We start from the raw sequence: 13,078 nt of genomic DNA, 5'->3' as shown, positions 1-13,078 counted from the left end.
GTTTCTCAACGGATCTCTGGGTTTTTGTTAATATATGTTCACCAAGAGAAAGAAACAAATCAACCTTGAAGAGTAGCATGCTCCATGTTTTCTAGTACTAGTGGTGTGTGGGCTGGCTAGGAGTTAATGTCATCAATTTTGTTTTCTCAATATTGCCAGCAAGTCCTAGGCATTTGTGTGCATTGGGAAAAGATGACCTTAACAAGAATTTTGAGGGGGTCTGAGTGTCACTGCCTAGGTCAGCATAAATTGCTGACCCATATTATCTTTGAGAAAGTGGTCATAGACTCATAGAGTGATACAGCATGAAACCTTCGGCCCAACATGCCCACACCGGCCAACATGTCCAGCCACACTAATCCCACCTGCCCGCGTTGGGCCCATATCCCTCCAAATCTGTCCTATCCATGTCAAGCTGTTTCTTAAACGTTGGGATACTCCCTGCCTCAACTTCCTCCTCTGGCAGCTTGTTCCATACACCCACCACCAACCATTGTCGCAGCTAATTTTTGAACATGTTGAAAAATTAGCGGCGACCAGAATGACGCCGCGACTAGTTACGAGAATGCAGGAACTACTCATCACCATGCAGGCGACACCCCGGCAACCACCGGCAACCTTGTGGCGACCTCATAGTCTCATGTGGTCGCCTAAAAAGTAGCGTAAGTGGGACAGTGCCCATTAGACTTTACTTTAGGCTTTAAACATTAGACATTCAGCGCGGAAACAGGCCTTTCGGACTATCCTACACACCACGGACAACCTAGAATTTCCAGAAGCCAATTAACCTACAAACCTGTACATTTTTGGAGTGTGGAAGGAAACCGGAGCACCAAGAGACAACCCACGCGGTCACGGGGAGAATGTATGAGGTCCGCGCAGACTTCACCCGTAGTCAGGATCAAACCCGGGTCTCTGGGGCTGTCAGGCTGCAACTCTAACGCTGCGCCACCGTGCTGCACTAAAGTACACTAATCACAACTGTAATTAGACCGATACTAGGATTCCCTATAGTCCACGTGTGGGATAGCGAATGATATTCCCTTTCTCCCTGGATGAGGCCGCGGGGAATTACTCCTATTTATTCTGGGTGACTTAACAGCAAACTTCACTGCAGATGCTGGTTTTAAACCAAAGATAGACATAAAAAGCTGTGGATTAACTCAACGGGTCAGGCAGCATCTCTGGAGAAAAGCAATAGGTGATGCTTCGGGTCGAGACCCTTCTTCAGACTGAGAGTCAGGGGAGAGGGAAACGAGAGATGTGTTTGTTGAAATCCTTGTGCATTCATTTCCGCCTGTAGGCCTCAGCTCATTACAGTTTCTAGATAAACGCACATGAATGCTGTGTGGAAGAAGGGTCTCGACCTGAAACGTCACCTATTCCTTCTCTCCAGTGATGTTGCCTGGCCCGTTGGGTTACTCCAGCATTTTGTGTCTGTCCTCGATTTAAACCAGCATCTGCATTTCCTTCCTACACAATACTGTGTGGAACATCCCTCACACCTGTGGAACAAACACCCCAACGATATCAGGAGTACCCTTACCCTTAACAGCAAGTTCTTGGTTCTCCTTAATGGCACGACCCCATCTCAGGAATGACCCCATATTTATCGGATATTCTCTGGTAACCGCCTCGATAATAGCAGATTGGAGTTGTCTCTCCACTTCAGCCATTGTTGTTTGTGAGGGATAATCTAATCAGATGGACGTGGATAGGCATGGCTCAGTGACCAAACCGCAGGAACCCTTTGACCCCCAGTACCCACTGTAAGCCCCACACGAAAATTAAAAATTTAAGATTCAGTGGACTATTATTGTGTTATTGCAGATTATTGTGTTTCCCTATTCTTGTCTGACTGGATACTTCTTAGATTCCTCATAAGGATCTGGTTCCAATTATACTTTAGACTTTAGAGATAACCTTCGGCCCACCAAAGCCACGCCAACCAGTGATCCCCGCACACTAGCACTATCCTACACACTAGGGACAATTCACAATCTTTACAGGAGCCAATTAACCTACAAACTTATACGTCTTTGGAGTGTGGGAGGAAAGTGGAGCACCTGTAAAAAACCCACGCGGTCACGGGGAGAACGTACAAACTCCGTACAGACATCCCTTGGTCAGGATCGAACCCGGGTCTCTGGCGCAGTGAGGCAGCAACTTCGCCACTGCGCCACCGTGCCGCTCCAAATACTCTTCTCTGTAAATGTAAGTACTTGTCCCCCTGGTCAACTTACTCCCCCTGTTACATAGTTTTGTGTCTGGTGATATTTTACAATTTATTTTTATTGTGTTTGCGTAGTACACAGAATAACAGAGTCTAATAATTAACTACCCACGATTATGATTAATGATTACTCACAGAGGACAGTGTGCAAGGGATGTGGAGGGAGGTTCAATGAGTGGGTGGTTGCCATGGGCTACTTTATTGTCCGTGTGAATTAAACCAAGCTGGGAACAGCCTCATCCATTGCCACGCCACGTTGCTTCGAGAAGTTTTAGAAAATGCTGCAGTGAAGGAATTTATGGGGATATCTTCTTTGGTACTTTGTTAACTTCTGTTAGTTTCATTTCACAAGTCATAGGAGCAGAAGTAGGCCATTCGGCCCGTCGAGTCTATTCCACCATTCGATCTATCTTTCCCAATCAACCCCATTCTCCTGCCTTCTCCCCAAAACCCCCTGACACCATTACTAATCAAGAACCTGTCAATCTCCGCCTTAGAAATATCCATGGACTTGGCCTCCACAGTCGAGGATGTTGCCAGGACTCAAGGGGCTGAGCTGCAGGGAGTGGTTGAACAGGCTAGGACTTTATTCCTTGGTGAGCAGGAGGATGAGGGGTGAGGTTAGAGAAGTGTACAAAATCATGAGAGGAATAGGTCGGGTACATGAACAGGGTCTTTTGCCCAGAGTTGGGGAATCGAGAACATGAGAACGTGGGTTTAAGATGAGAGGAGAAAGATTTAAAAGAACCTTTTACATAAAGGGTGTAGATGTATGGAACGAGCTGCCAGAGAAAGTAGTCAAGGCATAACGTTTGGACAGTTGGACAGATACATAGATAGGATAGGTTTGGTGGGTTATGTAGGGGGCGCTGTCCTGTGCATGGCTGCCCAGCCAGCAGCTATCTGTCTTTTCATCTTTTTATTTTTTATTTTAGTTAGTTAAGTGTTTTGTTTGGAGGTCTAGATTTTTTTATGTGGGGGGGGGGGGGGGTGGGGGAGGGGGAAACTACCTTTCTGAGTCCCTACCTGGTCGGAGAGGCAGCTTTTCTCCGGGCTGCAGCTTCGACTCGTCCTCGCGGCCTACCAGCGGGCCTGGAGCGGCGTTTCCTGTCGGGGACCGCCCAGAACCTCGGCTTCGGCGGCGGCACAGCGCTGGAGCGCTATCGCGGAGCGGGCGATGCCTTGCCTGGGTCGCCGCGCTGGAGCTCCGGTGAGCTGAAGATCGCTGAGGAAAACATCGCGGAGCTGCGGGACTGTGGAGTGACCAGCTGCGGGCGGCGGTGCTGAACTTTACACCGGGAGCCTGGGATCTCTAGATGAGATCGCCAGTTGTGGAGCTCCAACCGGCGCAGCCTTGTTGGCTTTGGAAGCCACGGCCTCCAGTACGGAAGTGGCCATTCCAGGGTTTCCAAGCCGCTGAGAGGACTCTCCCGACGCCGGAGCAACATCACCCGGCGAGAACGGCCTGGAACATCGGGCCTCCGTAGAGGCAACTGTGGAGGCCTCAATAGACCCGACTATGGGTGAACTGGGGTTGGGGACTGGACTTTGTGCCTTCCCTCATAATGGGAACCATTGTGGGGGGATGTTCTTTATGTTTAAAACTCTTATTAATGTTATGTCTGTATTCCTTCTTTATGTGCTGCAAAATGGCAAGAAGCATTTCACTTCACTACACCTAGGTGTATGTGAATGTGACCAATAAAATACCTTTGATACCTTTTTTTGACCAAGCAGGTGGGACGAGTGTAGGTGGGGCATGTGACTGGCATGGGCAAGTTGGGCTGAGGGGCCCGTTTCCACACTGTAAGACTCTATGCCTCCCTCTTCCCTGTCCCATTAAACACACGAGTAGGGCACACACAATATAGAGTGTGAAACCTCTTCTACACTTTTCCATCACATGATTTAACGGGCAGTAAAGCACAGGTTAGTACAGTGGGAAGCTCCCTATGCACTGTCCTGTCAAATGCTTCCATGGCAGGGATGGCTCTGGTTAGAGGCAGAGTGCAACTTTATCTACGGCAGGAGGGATTTGTTGCAAAAGGTGCAAGGATCTTATAGAAACGTATAAAATTCTTAAGGGAATGGACAGGCTAGATGCAGGAAAAATGTTCCCAATGTTGGGGGAGTCCAGAACCAGGGGTCACAGTGTAAGAATAAGGGGTAGGCCATTTAGGACTGAGATGAGAAAAAACGTTTTCACCCAGAGAGTTATGAATCTGTGGAATTCTCTGTCGCAGCAGGCAGTGGAGGCCAATTCACTGGATGTATTCAAGGGAGAGTTAGATATAGCTCTTTGGGCTAACGGAATCAAGGGATATGGGGGAAAAAGCAGGAACGGGGTAATGATTTTGGATGATCCGCCATGATCATATTGAATGGTGGTGCTGGCACAAAGGGCTGAATGGCCTACTCCTGCACCTGCTTTCTATGTTTCTATGTACCTAAGACCAGTTCCGCTCCATTGCAAGTACCATTTTGATCCCCTTCAACAAAAGATCACCAATTTAGGATTAATAACATTAACGTCAATTTGGAACGTGCTTTCAACGAACAGCGAGAGGAATCCAAAACTATTTAGTTTGACACCTCGAACATGAAAGGATAGGGGAAGTGTTGTCCCTCAATCATTGCCCTGTTCCCACACAGAGATGAAAGATGTATCTGATTTTCACACGCCGAATCACTCAGTCCCCCCCCGTTCCTTTGCCTTCAGAAGACACGTTGACCTCTTTTGTTTTCATTGATTTTAGGTTGATTTTGTTTTCGTATCAAAAGCCACTGAAACATTACTGGGAAAAGAAAAATTCTATTGTTCTTCAGGGTTGTGCTGCTCTGCAAAGTGGAGCTGGTGTGTTTTTTGATCAGTGAGTTTGAGAAACCAGCTTGAATAAACCCCTGGGAATTGGTTAGCTGCTGTCTGTGTGTTACGTGGGAAGAAATTATTAAAACATGATGCCCTTCCATCTCTGTCATGTTGTACACTTAGCAAGCAAGCCTTACTGTGCTCGCTTCATTTTCATTTAATCACCTTGGTTTGCACTAATCAGTGCATAGTAGTTCATTCCAGATTGAGGTGGGTTATGGAAGAAACGTAGGCCCATTTTCAGGCCCTCTCTCTGCCTTATTGAGAGGGGTAGGCTGGGATGTAACATTGAGGTCAGGGTTATTGGATGTCCGAGCATGGGTCTATTATTGCTCTTCATTCATCTGTTCATCCAGACTCCTCAGTTAATCCTGCAAGCTTCTTGTTCCTAGCAGAAACAATAGACAATAGACAATAGGTGCAGGAGTAGGCCATTCGGCCCTTCGAGCCAGCACCGCCATTCAATGTGATCATGGCTGATCATCCCCAATCAGTAACCCGTTTCTGCCTTCTCCCCATATCCCCTGACTCCGGTATTTTTAAGAACCCTTAGCTCTCTCTTGAAAGCATCCAGAGAACTCGCCTCCACCGCCTTCTGAGGCAGAAAATTCCATAGACTCACCACTCTCTGTGAGAAAAAGTGTTTCCTCGTCTCCATTCGAAATGGCTTACTCCTTATTCTTAAACTGTGACCCCTGGTTCTGGACTCCCCCAACATCGGGAACATGTTTCCTGCCTCTAGCGTGTCCAAACCCTTAACAATCTTATATGTTTTACCTCTCATCCTTCTAAACTCCAGGCAGGGAGATGTCCATTGGTAATCAATCTGTCAAATGTGACTTACCCTTTGGTCCTGACCTGCTTTCAGGGGGTCAGGGGTGGCACAATGGCACAGTGGCGTGGGAGCGGCATGGTGTCACGATGGTAGAGTTGCTGCCTTACAGCCCCAGAGACCTGGGTTCGATCCTGACTACCGATGCTGTCTGTACGGAGTTTGCACATTTTCCCTGTGACCGCGTGGGTTTTCTCCGGGTGCTCCGGTTTCCTCCCACTCTCCAAAGACATGCGGGTTTGTAGGTTAATTGGCTTCTGTAAATCTTCCTTAGAGTGAAGGATAGAACTTGCGCTTGAGGTGAATTGTTGGTTGGCATGGACTTGGTGGGCGGAAGGGCATGTTTCCATGTTGTTTCTATAAACTAAAGTACAAGTGTGGGGAGTGTGTATGGAACAAGCTGCTAGAGGAGGTAATTTAGGAAGGTACTATCACAATGATTAAGAAACATTTAGGCAGGTACATGGATAGGTTAGGTTCGGGCCAAACACAGGCAGGTGGGAGTAGTGTAGATGGAACAAGTTGGTCGGTGAAGGCAAGTTGGGCCGGAGGGCCTGTTTTCCTTGCTGTATGACTCTAGCACTAAATCCAGCAAGTTAGTAGTGAGTGTGTTTTACATTAATTTGACTTGTGGGAAGGAGGATGGGTACTATCCCTTCCCCTGCCACCAGTGGAAAGATTTGGGGCTCTGACTAGGGTTGCCAACCTTCTCACTCCCAAATAAGGGACAAAAGGTCAAAATAAAGGCCAAATTCCCAACGACAATTCTTGACCGACTCAGTTGTGGCTGAGTGAATGATGAGTTGGCCTGGGTGCTGGACTGCACACAAAGCCCAGCCGTCGGGCCAGCTGAGGAGTTTTGGCCCGGGCGACATCGCTCGCAAAGTCCGGCACCCCACCCAACTCATGAACCGATGATCGGCCATGAGAAGGAGGGGTGGTGGTGTCGGCGGTAAGCGAAGGTCCAAAGGTCGGACAGCTGGCCGGGCTGCCGACCAACGGGGCGAAGCACTGCTGCTGCACTCCATGGGCTGCACTACGTCGGGACGGGTGAGGCGGGGCCGGACGCGGCGCTCCGACCCGACAGTCCCCTCGACCCGAATAGTAGCAGTAGCAAGGGCGGTCCCGTATGGGACGAACCAATTTAGTCCAATATACGGGATGCCCTGGATAAAACGGGACAGTTGGCAACCCTAGCTCTGACCCATCTTGTTGCATCGCTACATGCTGCCCAGGTGAAATCTACGAGACAGGAGCTGGTAGTGGCCAAGTTCAGGCATGTCATTAATAGCCAAGTGACTCAGTCATTATCATGGATCGGTTTTCCATGCCTCGTGTTCACCAGGTACAGTGGGCATTACTCATTCTCCAGCAGATCATGGTCCGCAGTGGACTCACAATGTAACTGCGAAGTTTGCTACAGAACACTTGGTTCCCAGTGAGGTGTTGGAGAGTAAGGCTTTTTCCAACGTTCAGACATACGGTTCAAAGTGGGAGCAGCTGTGATTCCAGTGTCAGGAATCACACCACCAGTAAAGGAATGATGTGCCACTGCAACAACCTCGAAACTCTACCAATTCAGGCATTGAATCGGAGCTGGGTAGGAAAGAACTGCAGATGCTGGTTTAAATCGAAGATAGACAATAACATCGCTGGAGAGAAGGAATGGGTGATGTTTTAGGTTGAGACCCCCCTTCAGACTGATGCCAGGGGAGTGGGCGGTACAGATAAAATCTAGTTCGGAGACTAAGACTGGTAGTAGAACTGGGAAAGGGGAGGAGATGGAGATCCAGCATGGATCACCTCAGTGGCAGTTCCACTGAGTCTTCCCCATCCCCCTCTAACTATGTGACCACTGCTCTTCCCCACCCACACTACAGCCCTCTCACCCCCCCACCCCCTGACCACCCACCACCCACCCCCCTCAACCGCCTCAACTTCTCCACTCCCCTGTCTCACTCCAATCTCTCCCCCCCCTGAACGTACTGCCATCTTCCAGCATCTGCAGTTCCTTCTTAAACACAAAGGGCTGTTTGAAGTTAGAGAAGTCAATGTTCATACTGCTGGGGTGTTAGCTACTCAAGTGAAATATGAAGTGCTGTTCCTCCAATTTGCGATGGGCCTCACTCTGACAATGGGGGAGGCCCAGGACAGAAAGGTCAGTGTGGGAATGGGTGGGGGAGTTAAAGTGCTGAGCAACCGGGAGATCAGGTAGGTTTAAGCGGACTGAGCGGAGATGTTCGCCGAAACGATCGCCGAGCCTGCACTTGGTCTTGCCGATATACAGGAGTCCACATCTGGAACAGTGGATACAGTAGATGAGGTCGGAGTAGGTGCAAGTGAACCTCTGCCTGAAATTGATTGGGTGTTGTTGGGCCCATTCCCGACTGGCACTGATGGATGTCTGCACTGTCAACATAGACTGTGGTGAAGATGTCCAGTCGATTAATTGAGACGTTATCTGTCAATTTTAGAGTGATTCTCTATCTGGTGTTCTTTACAAAGAAGGACTGATAATGAGTCTTTCTCATTAAGGAAGGATTCTGATGGAAAAAATAACATTTAGTTTAGTTTAGAGATACAGCGTGGAAACAGGCTCTTTGGCCAACCGAGTCTGCACCGGCCAGCACTCCCCGCACACTAACAATGCTCTACACACACTAGGAATATTTTTTACATTTATACCAAGGCAATTATCCTACAAACCTGCATGTCTTTGGAGTGTGGGAGGAAACCAAAGATCTCGGAGAAAACTCATGCAGGTCACAGGGAGAACATAAAAACTCCACTAAGACAGCACCCGTAGTCAGGACAGAACCTGGGTCTCCGATGTTGCAAGGCAGTAGCTCTCCCGCTGCGCCACCGTGCCACCCTCAAATTTTTCGAGTGTTTATCAAATGTTTTCTCAAAGTAAATACTTTGAGAATTTCTCTTTGGGGAGAAACTGGAATGGATTGCACTTACTGCACACCAATTGTTAAAATACTACTGATTGTTGTTGTTGTTACACTCTGAAACTGTAAATATCACCAGCAACGTTTCCTGGAAAAGCCATACCTAAGCATTGGCCATGAAAGCACACCAACGCCTCTGCTTCCTTAGAAGGCTTCGGAAGTTCAGCATGTCCCCAACAACTCCATCCAAACCCGCAAGAAATTGCAGAGAATTGTAGACGCAGCCCAGACCATCGCACAAACCAACCTCCCTTCCATTGACTCGACCTAAACTTCACACTGCCTTGGCAAGGTCACTAGCATAAGCAAGGGCAAGCCCCTCTCCTCCTCCTCTCCCTCATCGGGCAAGAGGTACAGCAGTGGGAAAACGCACACCTCCTTCCTTCTGAAGTAGGATTCCGTCCTGAAACGTCATTTGTTCTTTTTTCTCCAGAGATGCTGACTAACCCGTTGAGTTACTCCAGCATTTTGTGCCTACAGTATCTCTGGTATAAACCAGCATCTGCAGTTCCTTCCTACACCTACTGATGAGGTCATCCATGGCCCTTTTGAATGGAAGATCGACAGACAAAGCTGGAGTAACTCAGCGGGTGAGACAGCATCTCTGGAGAAAACGAATAGATTATGTTTCGGGTCGAGACCCTCCTTCGGACGCCTGAAGGGTCTCGACCCAAAACGTCACCTCTTCCATTTCTCCAGAGATGCTGTCTGACCCGCTGAGTCACTCCAGCTTTGTCTGTCTATCTTTGGTTTAAACCTGCATCTGCGGTTCCTTCCCGCACATTCCCTGATGAATGAATCTCGGAACGTTCTCCCTCTGACCTGCTGCATCCCTCTTGCCCCTGTGAATTACGTGTGTCTGCCATGGGGAGTGGATCTTGTTGATATTCTTCTCCGATAGTTGAACAGTTGGAAGCCAAGTTCAATTGGATGTGGTCTTGTTGGCAACAACATCAATGCCGCAGTGGGATGACTCGAGGTGTTAATCATCTGAACGCACAAATGACTTTTTGGCCAATTTCACATATTTTTTTACAGGGGATCTGACAGAGTGTTAGAACAGCTCCAGTGTGCCAACAAAGACATTTCTCAGCCGGTGAATTATTCTGAATTATCCAGTCATTTTATACTCACCTTTACTGATGTTATTATTTGGTTAATTGGATGATTTGATTATGTTTCTGGATCAACAGTCCTTAATTACCACTTAAACAATTTAGCCACAATGTTATCGAATAATTCCTTTGCTCAAAATTAAAATCTAACTAGTCCTCATGGAAATTGGGTAGGATTTTTCCGGGTACTGGAAAACTCTGATAATCTGAAACCCTTGGGATTTTGGTGATGCCAGATTAATGGATTTTACAGATTATTAGATTTTATTCTTATTAATACGCAAACATATTTAGTTTATTTTAGTTTGGTTAAGAGATAAATGCAGAAACGGGCCATTCGGCCCACCAAGTCCACGCCGACAAGCGACTCCCACACACTAACGTACATATACTATGGACAATTTACAGTCAATTTACAATAAGCCAATTAATTTACAAACCTGTACATCTTTAGAGTGTGGGAGTAATGCACAGATCCCGGAGAAAATCCACATGGGTTAAGGACAGAACATACAGATTCCGTACAGACAAGCACCCATAGTCAGGATAGATCCTGGGTATCTGGCGTTGTAAGGCAGCAACTCTGCCGTTGCAACCCCGTGCCACTCTAAGTGAAATTTAGTGTAGATTTCACTTTTTTTACATGCTAAACAAGGGTGCAATAATGTTTCTGGTGAACGTACAACCATCTTTCTCTTGATGGAGTGGAGACACTTACTGTTCAGGAAATGTTCCTGGCTATTAATGGGAGTCTCTCTGGACTCATGGCACCATTCCCATGCTTGCCCTCCCTCATGGAACGCCAGGCAAAGCCCAGCATCCAAGGCCTCACTTGATCTTCGGTGGAATTGAAATAAGTATACCACTCTCCCCACAGTGATCGCTCTGATCCAACCAACTGGGAAACGTGGCAATGATTTGCCCCGGCTGCTTGGAGACTTCTCATTCCAAGAATGACGAGACTCAACGTGGCCTTGATGCCCACCAAGAGAGCAGTCCAGTCGCAAGAGCTCGGCTGAAGGACTTGGCATAGATATCTCTCTGGCAAAAGTCTTGGGACACCCGAGTGTGTGACTGCACAGTTCACCAGGGAGGTCCAGGGAATCAGCATCAATTTTACAGAGGCCAATTCTCCGACAAACCATAGGAACATTTGAAACATAGAATCATAGAAAATAGGTGCAGGCGTAGGCCGTTCGGCCCCTTGAGACAGCACCACCATTCAATATGATTATAACCATATAACCATATAACAATTACAGCACGGAAACAGGCCATCTCGACCCCTCTAGTCCGTGCCGAACACATAATCTCCCCTAGTCCCATATACCTGCGCTCAGACCATAACCCTCCATTCCTTTCCCATCCATATAACTATCCAATTTATTTTTAAATGATAAAAACGAACCTGCCTCCACCACATTCACTGGAAGCTCATTCCACACAGCTACCACTCTCTGAGTAAAGAAGTTCCCCCTCATGTTACCCCTAAACTTCAGTCCCTTAATTCTCAAGTCATGTCCCCTTGTTTGAATCTTCCCTACTCTCAGTGGGAAAAGCTTTTCCACGTCAACTCTGTCTATCCCTCTCATCATTTTAAAAACCTCTATCAAGTCCCCCCTTAACCTTCTGCGCTCCAAAGAATAAAGCCCTAACTTGTTCAACCTTTCTCTGTAACTTAGTTGCTGAAACCCAGGCAACATTCTAGTAAATCTCCTCTGTACTCTCTCTATTTTGTTGACATCCTTCCTATAATTAGGCGACCAAAATTGTACACCATACTCCAGAATTGGCCTCACCAATGCCTTGTACAATTTTAACATTACATCCCAACTTCTATACTCATTATGGTTGATCATCCAAAATCAGTACCCCGTTCCTGCTTTCTCCCCATATCCCTTGATTCCGTAAGCCCTAATGGCTAAATCTAACTCTCTCCTAAAAACATTCAGTGAATTGGCCTCGACTGCCTTCTGTGGCAGAGAATTCCACAGATTCTCAATTCTCTGAGTGAAAACATTTTTCCTCATCTCAGTCCTAAATGGCCTACCCCTTATTCTTAAACTGTACCCTGGTTCTGGACTCCGCCCAACATCGGGAACATTTTTCCTGCTTCTAGCCTGTTTAATCTCTTAAGAATTTTATACGTTCCTATAAGATCCCCTCTCATCCATCTAAATTCCAGTGAATATAAGCCCAGTCAATTCATTCTTCAGGGTCAAGGAAAGAGCATTCACGTCGCGGCCCTGTTTTCACTAATCTTTCCACCACCAGGCACAAGAAGCACAAGAAGCGCAAGACAGACACCATTGTATACAGATGCCGAGAAGTGTGTTCAGCTCTGGCTGAACAACTTATAATCTGGGTGTGGACTCAATAAGAAGAATAATTCATTCTTTCATCCTATGTCAGTCCCGCTATTCCGGGAATTAACCTGGTTAACCTGGTAAACCTACGCTGCACTCCCTCAATAGCAAGAATGTTCTTCCTCAAATTAGGCAATAGACAATAGACAATAGGCAATAGGTGCAGGAGTAGGCCATTTGGCCCTTCGAGCCAGCACCGCCATTCAATGTGATCATGGCTGATCATCCCCAATCCTGCCTTCTCCCCATATCCCCTGACTCCGCTATCTTTAAGAGCCCTATCTAGCTCTCTCTTGAAAGTATCCAGAGAACCGGCCTCCACCGCCCTATGTGTGAAAAAGTGTTTCCTTGTCTCCGTTCTAAATGGCTTACCCCTTATTCTTAAACAGTGGCCCCTGGTTCTGGACTCTCCCAACATTGGAAACATGTTTCCTGCCTCTAGCATGTCCAAACCCTTAATAATCTTATATGTTTCAACAAGATCCCCTCTCGTGCTTCTAAACTCTAGAGTATACAAGCCCAGCCGCTCCATTCTCTCAGCATATGACAGTCCCTCCATCCCGGGAATTAACTTTGTAAACCTACGCTGAACTCCCTCAATAGCAAGAATGTCCCTCCTCAAATTAGGGGACCAAAACTGCACACAATTCTCCAGGTGTGGGTCTCACTAAGGCCCTATATAACTGGAGAAGGACCTCTTTGCTCCTAT

This window comes from Amblyraja radiata, chromosome 22 (assembly GCF_010909765.2).
Source record: "Amblyraja radiata isolate CabotCenter1 chromosome 22, sAmbRad1.1.pri, whole genome shotgun sequence".
Lineage (NCBI taxonomy): Eukaryota > Metazoa > Chordata > Chondrichthyes > Rajiformes > Rajidae > Amblyraja > Amblyraja radiata.
This window is presented reverse-complemented; position numbering follows the sequence as displayed.